Genomic DNA, 7300 nt, shown 5'->3' on the forward strand with positions numbered 1-7300 from the left:
GAGGAGAAAAGGTAGGCCACTGTTTGGAAGGGATGGGGATTAAAAAAATAATAAAGCAACGAGCAAGGTTTTAGCTCCATTTTTGGAGGATTAAGTAAGGCTGATTCCAGAAACAACATAAGTAAATTTCCCAAAGGGGGAAAATTTTGGCAGGAAATCAGGATCATGTATTTAGAAATGAGTATTATTCTTCTTACTGTAATGACTAAAAGTCTGAATTGTTCAGCTTTAAAATGAATTTTGGAAAGAATATAATAGGTGCTTTCAATCATTTGTTTATTCTCAAACACATTGTGAATGCCTATTATAGGCCAGAACTCAGGCTGATTACTGTTAGGAAAAAAAATGCTGAGACAGAGTCCTTTGCCTCAAGAAGTTGGCAGTCAGATGGGGTGACTTACAGGGAAACAGAGAGCCAGTATTCAATATCCATGGTGATGAGTATTGCGGAGCAGTGTTTGGGGGCTTCTAAGGAAATGTGGAGAAAGGAGTTTTCAGCCTGCCTGGACAGTCTGGGAGGGTTTCCAAGAAGAGAAGCAACCTTCAATGAGGAAAGAGAGAATGAGTAGAAACTGGCTAAGAGATAAAGGTGGGGAAAGGCATTTAAAGCAAAAGAAAATATAAGAAGCAGATCATGTATCAGTAATAATCATTGAAGATAAGATTCCCTGATAAGTTCTCAGAGCTCCCTCCTGCCTGGTGTTGGGGCTCGGAGTTTCCTGCAAACATGGCCCCCAAACACACATCTGCACCCCCTCCTCAAAGGAAGAAGCCGAAAAAGGCCCCTGGCCTGAGGCCGGTGGTCATGTTGGCCTCTTGGGGTTTGTCAAGGGAGAAAAAGAACAGCAGGAAACAACTGAACATATTGATGAAGTACAAAATGAAATACACTTAATGGACAAGCCAGTAAGGAGATTTTGAAAGTAGAACAGAAATATAACAAACTCCACCAACCGTTTTTTTCAGAAGAGGTCAGAACTGATTGCCAAAATCCCGAATTTTGGGGTAACAACATTTGGCAAATATCTACAAGCATCAGTACTGCTTGGGGAGGGGGATGAAGAGACAGACGCTGCATTATCTGACCAGAGTTGAAGTGACAGAATTTGAAGATATTAAATCAAGTTACAGAATAGATTTTCATTTTGATGAAAATGCTTACTTCAAAAATAAAGTTATCTCCAAAAAATTTCATCTGAATGAGAGTAGTGATCCATCATCAAAGTCCACTGAAATCAAGTGGAAACCTGGAAAGGATTTGAGGAAGTGTTCAAGTCAAAGGTGGAACAAAGCCGGCAGGAAGAGGCAGCAGGAGCCAGAGAGCTTCTTCCCCTGGCTTACTGGCCTTTCTGATGCAGGTGCACATGAGTTAGGAGAGGCCATCAAGGATGCTATTTGGCCGAATCTATTACAGTACTACTTGGTTCCTGATACGGATGATGAAGAAGGGGAAGGAGGAGAAGATGATGAAGAAGAAGAATTGGAGGAAGGGGATGAGGATGAAAGGGAAGAAGATGAAGATGAAGATGAAGATGAAGATGAAGATGAAGATGAAGGAGAAGAGTAATGAAAACACTGATGGATGCCAGCTTTTTTTTTAATTGTCTCAGTCCCTGGGAGCCAGTTGCTGCCATCTTTTTATTTTTTTCCCTCTTGTGCTGTCTCCCTGTTTTAAAGGTCCTTCTTTCTTTCTTTTTTTCTCTTTCTTTCTTTCTTTCTTTCTTTCTTTCTTTCTTTCTTTCTTTCTTGACAGGCAGAGTTAGACAATGAGAGAGAGAGACAGAGACAGAGAGAAAGGTCTTCCTTCCGTTGGTTCACTCCCCAAATGGCCGCTGCGGCAGGTGCGCTGCGCTGATCCAAAGCCAGGAGCCAGGCACCTCCCCCTGGTCTCCCATGCGGGTGCAGGGTCCAAGCACTTGGGCCGTCCTCCACTGCCTTCCCGGGCCACAGCAGAGAGCTGGCCTGGAAGAGGAGCAACCAGGACAGAATCCAGCGCTCCAACCGGGACTAGAACCCCAGGGTGCTGGTGCCGCAGGCAGAGGATTAGCCAAGTGAGCCACGGCGCTGGCCGGTCTCTCTTTTCCACACCATGGTTCTCACCTTATTGTGGGAAAAATACCTGAAGCAGAATACAATGAGAAAGAATCTCTACCCCTTTCTGTTCCAAATTCATTTTTATCCCTTCTTGTCTTGACGAAAACTGCATGGAATCAACAGCACTGTGCTCTGTGGGAAAAAGAAACCTTCCTGCTCCCTTGGCTCTGCTGGAAACAGGAGCCTGCTAGGTCCTGGGTGGTAGTGCATAGAATTCTGGCTTTTCTCCTCTCTCTGTGCATTGGGCTCAGAGATTACACTGTGTCTATGTGTGAATACAGACAGTTAGCATTTACCAACATGTATCTCTCTACTTTCTCTTGTTTAAAAAAAAGAAAAACCTTTAAAAATTGTGGTTATAGAAAGCAAGGGGTGGGTTTGAGATGTTTGGGTGGATTAAATGGGCATTTTGACAACTTGGCTTCTCCTTTGGCATATTTAATTGTGATGCTTAATGGGTATCCTTGCAGTTTAAGATGACGCTTTTAAAAATAAAATTATCTCCTAATGATGACTTGAGCCCTGCCATTTGATGGGAGAATCAGCAGAACCTGTAGGATCTTATTTGGAATTGGCATTCTCTATAGTAATTTTGTTTCTGTTTGTTTTTAAATTTTCTTTTTGTTTCATTGGAAAAGAAAGATGCTCAGTTTTAAATGTTAAAAAGGTACAAGTTGCTTTGTTACAATAAAAAAATGTGTACAAAAAGATTCACTGATGGATGTTAAAATTAGTGGGGGGAAGCTTGAAGACAAAATTTGAATAGCCACATAGTACTTCCCCTGAGATGTGTATTAATTACAAGCACAAAGATAGTAATTTTGTAGAAGCAAACTCCAACAAGCCCCCCTTCTAATGGAGAGGGGTCACTATCACCAGCAATAAGATACGCCAACATTGTGAACCTTGGGGTCTGTTGCACTGAGGAGGACACAGAATCATTTCTTCAGTGTTTTAGCCACAAATGCATAATTATAGTCCAATATGAAAAACATAAAACAAGCCTGAGTCCTTGGAGGAGACATCTATCCATCAGCATAACCTGATGACTATTTTCCTCATCTCACTAGCTTCTCTTTCAGGAAAGTGCAGTAATGAGATGGGTGAGCTGGGTAGCAGGACAAAGAATCTTAATGTCTTCAGAGACCCACCATTTTCTAGTGCTGAGATTGGGATGCAGTATCATTAAGTATTCTGTTGCTTTTTACTTTAAGTCTATCAGTTCTGTCATGAAAAAAAAAGCTGACATTTTGACCTCTTTCTGCTTGTTACAAATACTAGAAATACTCCTCCTGTTTGTATGTTCTCTTATCTTCAGCAATTTACTTGACTTCTCCATTTCTCTGTGTGCAAAGTGGGAAAATAGTGCCTATTTTTATAAGATTGCTACAGATTAAATGAGTGAAAGACAAGTTCTTAGGAAAATGTTATGTCTGTGTTTTCTGTTACTCCTTTATCATATCCATCAATTTTCTCAATTGATGAAGAGATGCTGTTAACTGAGTCTCGCATAAATTTCAACAATGTCATACTTCTGCTCCACATTAGTGAAAGAGATAGAAACTGATGGTTGTGGTACCAATATAATGATGCTGTAATAAATAAGCATGCTATAAATTATGAGAATTTGGAGATGGGGCAACTGACAATTCAGTGAGCTATACTCATCACTAGCCTGCGACAAGTTGTGAATTGGAACCTAATATTTTTTTCAGACCCACAGTAAAACCTTTATTGTTAGTTCTGTCCAGCATTCTTTATGCCACACCATCATCCGTGCACTTTCACCACCATCTGGCTGCCCTCCTGAAGTTGTTCCTTCTAAAATCCAGTTCCAAACTCAGTAGCAGGTTGGCACAACAGCTGCCAAACCATCAGGTGAGGACTGAAAACATCACTGGATACAGAACAAAGTAGTGAAAACAGAATTTATCAAAAGGAAAGGACAGTCCACAACAGACGAGGTTTACAGTTCCAAGCAATGGAACCAAGCTCAGGGCGATTAAGCAGAACGAGAGTGTATTAAAGAGATATTGAGCAGATCACAGAATTACTGCAAGAAAGTTGTCCTAACCCTTCAGGGTAATGGCTCAAAACCACATTATCAAATGACTCTTCTAAGCAAACTGCACATTGAAAGTCACAATTGGAGCCATTACCACAAGTGCATGAAGAACTTGCTGTTGCTGCAGCCACTCCTGCTGGCTGCAGTGACCCCCACCTTGACACCACAAAAGTAACGGGTCCCAAATAGTGGATGTTTCTGTGTTTATCTTGCAAACACAACCTCATGGATTATTTGCACTTCTTCCTTTCTAGCAGTGCTTATCACAATTTTGCAAAAATGCATTCAGTTAGTAGAATTTACATCACGTCTGAATTCCAGTGCAAGAAGGTCAGCAAATCTAGTCCTCTGGCTTCCTTGGGATGGTGTGAGGAAAGTCCTAGGCAATTAGAAAACATTGCAAATTGTCAGTATACTAACAAGAGACTTGGAAGAGGAGTGAGACCCTTTAAAGAGACTTGACTGAATAATAATTGCTGCTGAGCAATACCTTTTTATTTCTTTTTATTTTTTAAAAGATTGATTGATTCCCTGCACCCCATGGGAGACCAGGAAAAGCACCTGGCTCCTGGCTCCTGCCATCGGATCAGTGCGGTGCGCCAGCCGCAGTGCGCCGGCTGCGGCGGCCATTGGAGGGTGAACCAACGGCAAAGGAAGACCTTTCTCTCTGTCTCTCTCTCTCACTGTCCACTCTGCCTGTCAAAAAAAAAAAAAAAAAGATTGATTGATTTGAAAGGCAGAGTTAGAGAGGGAGGGAGAGAGAGAGACAGAGGGTGAGATCTTCCATATGCTGGTTCACTCGACAACAGCCTGGGCTGTGGCCAGGCCGAAGCATGGAGCTGGAACTTCATCTGGGTCTCCCAAGTGGGTGGCAGGAACCCAACTACGTAGACCATCTTCCACTCTTTTTCAGGTGCATTGTTAGGGAGCTGGATCAGAAGCAGAGCAGACAGGACTTGAACCTTTACTCTACTAATGTGTTGCCAGCATCTCAGGCATTGGCTTAACTCACTGCATGACAACACTGACCCTTCTTTCTTTTGTAAACTATGAGTAGGTTTTGCTGTAGTCTGAATGTTTTTCTTTCTGCCTTCCCAAATTCCTATTTTTGAAACCTAATTTCTGGGGACCTGCATTGTAGCATAGCAGGTTAAGCTGTGGCCTGCAGTAAGGACATTCCATATGGGTGCTGGTTCAAGTCCTGGCAGCTTCACTTCTGATCCAGCTGCCTGCTAATGAGCCTGGAAAAGCAGCAGAAGATGATCCAAGTTCTTGGGCCTCTGCACCCACGTGGGAGACATGGAAGAAGCTCCCAGCTCCTGGCTTAGGCTTGACCCAGCAACATCCATTATGGCCGTTTGGGAAGTGAATCAGCAGATAGAAGACCTCTCTGTCTCTCCCTCTCTCTGTAACTGTGCCTTTCAAATAAATAAATCAATAAAAATCTCAAAAAAAAGAAAGAAACCTATTGCTAATGTGATGGTGTTAGGAGGTGGGGGGTCTTTGGGAGGTGACTAGGTTATGTAAATGAGGCCTCAGATGCCCTGACCTCCCCACCAGAAGGACACAGAAGGTGCCATCAAAGACCCAAAAATGACCTGTCACCAGGTACGGATTGTGCTGGCCCCATGATCTTGGACTCTCAAGGCCCCAGCCCCAGACTTGTGAGAAATAATTTTTCCAGTTTACTATTCCTCATGTAACAATCTACTACTCCTTTCAGTATTCAATAGCCATATCAAAGGCACCTTATCTTGAAAATGCCCGCATGTTTTGACAATTACAACATCAGATTCTTCCTGATAATCAAAACCTTCTGAAATCTGAGCTAATGTCTTTTCACCTTCTACTCCGTTCTTCTCCTCACTGGGTATTAACAATCACACCAGATTCTGTGGGCCTCCCCCAGATATATTATTCTATTTATACCTTTAAGTTTCATGTATTCAAGCTTTGATGACAACACACTTTCAAGTCCTGGCTCTGAAACGTCATAGGTAAGATACTACAGTTAAAATTTTCTGCCTAAAATTCAATACTTGTATTATCATGTAAATCCTCAGAAGATATTAGCCATTATTATTTTTATCATCCTATTGTTACTTCTCTCACTGTTGATGCCCCATCCAACTTCCAAGTCAAAATGCAACCTAAATGCTCCCAAGGAACAGAGCCCTACCCTCAATCACCATTTTGCTATTTTTCCAGTTCTAACGTCATTGGTTACAGAAGCTGAAACTGACTGACTAAAAGCCAGTCTCTCTTTCATTGGATGTAAAAATCAAGAGAAGAGGTTGAACAAAACTTTTCCAAATTTCCTCTAGGGTTTAATCTGGTTTTATTCTAATTTGGAGAAATTATTTGCTTCATCAAACTTATACCCTGAACTCTTAGCTCTATGATCATGTTCTTACCATGTAAAAACATGTATGCCAGTATTCCTGGAAAGGACGGAGGGAAACTGGAAACCTTTTATAGAGAAATACATAGTAGTATAAAATATAAGCATAATGATTTAACCTGTTCAAAGTTAATACCAACTTTATCTCATAGTAAGTGCTAGATGCAGTTTATTCTTCCACTTTCTTGAAGAAAACTTTTTGAATGCAAGGATCACAGAATGTTTCATCTAGAAGAAACAGGAAACAGAGAAGAGCCCTGAAGCCCAGTGAGGAAGTGGGACCTAATAAAAGGCACATGGAATAAACAGAATTGGAATCAGATTCTTTTCTGTACCACTTGGCCATGATCAAAAGCTGTCCACCCTACCTACGACTGCACCCTTGCTTTCCCCCTAAGCATCAGGGATATTTTATTATAAGGATCTCCTTTTCAAAATTATCACTTTGCAAATTTCAGCAGCCATATTGTAAAATGACACAATTCTAATGTGCATTACTGTGTTAAAAGGAGAAAGGGACTTTGCAACTCTTTTGCTGTATATAAGTACTTCCAGTCATGAAGCTAGTCTTTTACTATCTTTAAGTCCAATTATAGTAATTACAGTAATTGTAAGAACGCTTGTTCTGATCAGCTTATTATTTAGGACAGCAACTCTTCTCTTTGTATTTCCTTAGCACTGGACATCTGCAGGTCCCACTTTATGTTTGTTCCTCACTGCTATATGATTAGCTCACTTTT

At 41.3% G+C, this 7300-nt stretch overlaps 1 pseudogene; it reads left to right on the forward strand.

Annotated features, from left to right (window-relative positions):
* Positions 1–727: 727 nt before the first annotated feature.
* LOC100353015 (protein SET-like) lies at positions 728–1567 on the forward strand (annotated as a pseudogene).
* The last annotated feature ends 5733 nt before the right edge of the window (positions 1568–7300 follow it).

The sequence above is a fragment of the Oryctolagus cuniculus genome, chromosome 3 (assembly GCF_964237555.1).
Source record: "Oryctolagus cuniculus chromosome 3, mOryCun1.1, whole genome shotgun sequence".
Taxonomy (NCBI): Eukaryota; Metazoa; Chordata; class Mammalia; order Lagomorpha; family Leporidae; genus Oryctolagus; species Oryctolagus cuniculus.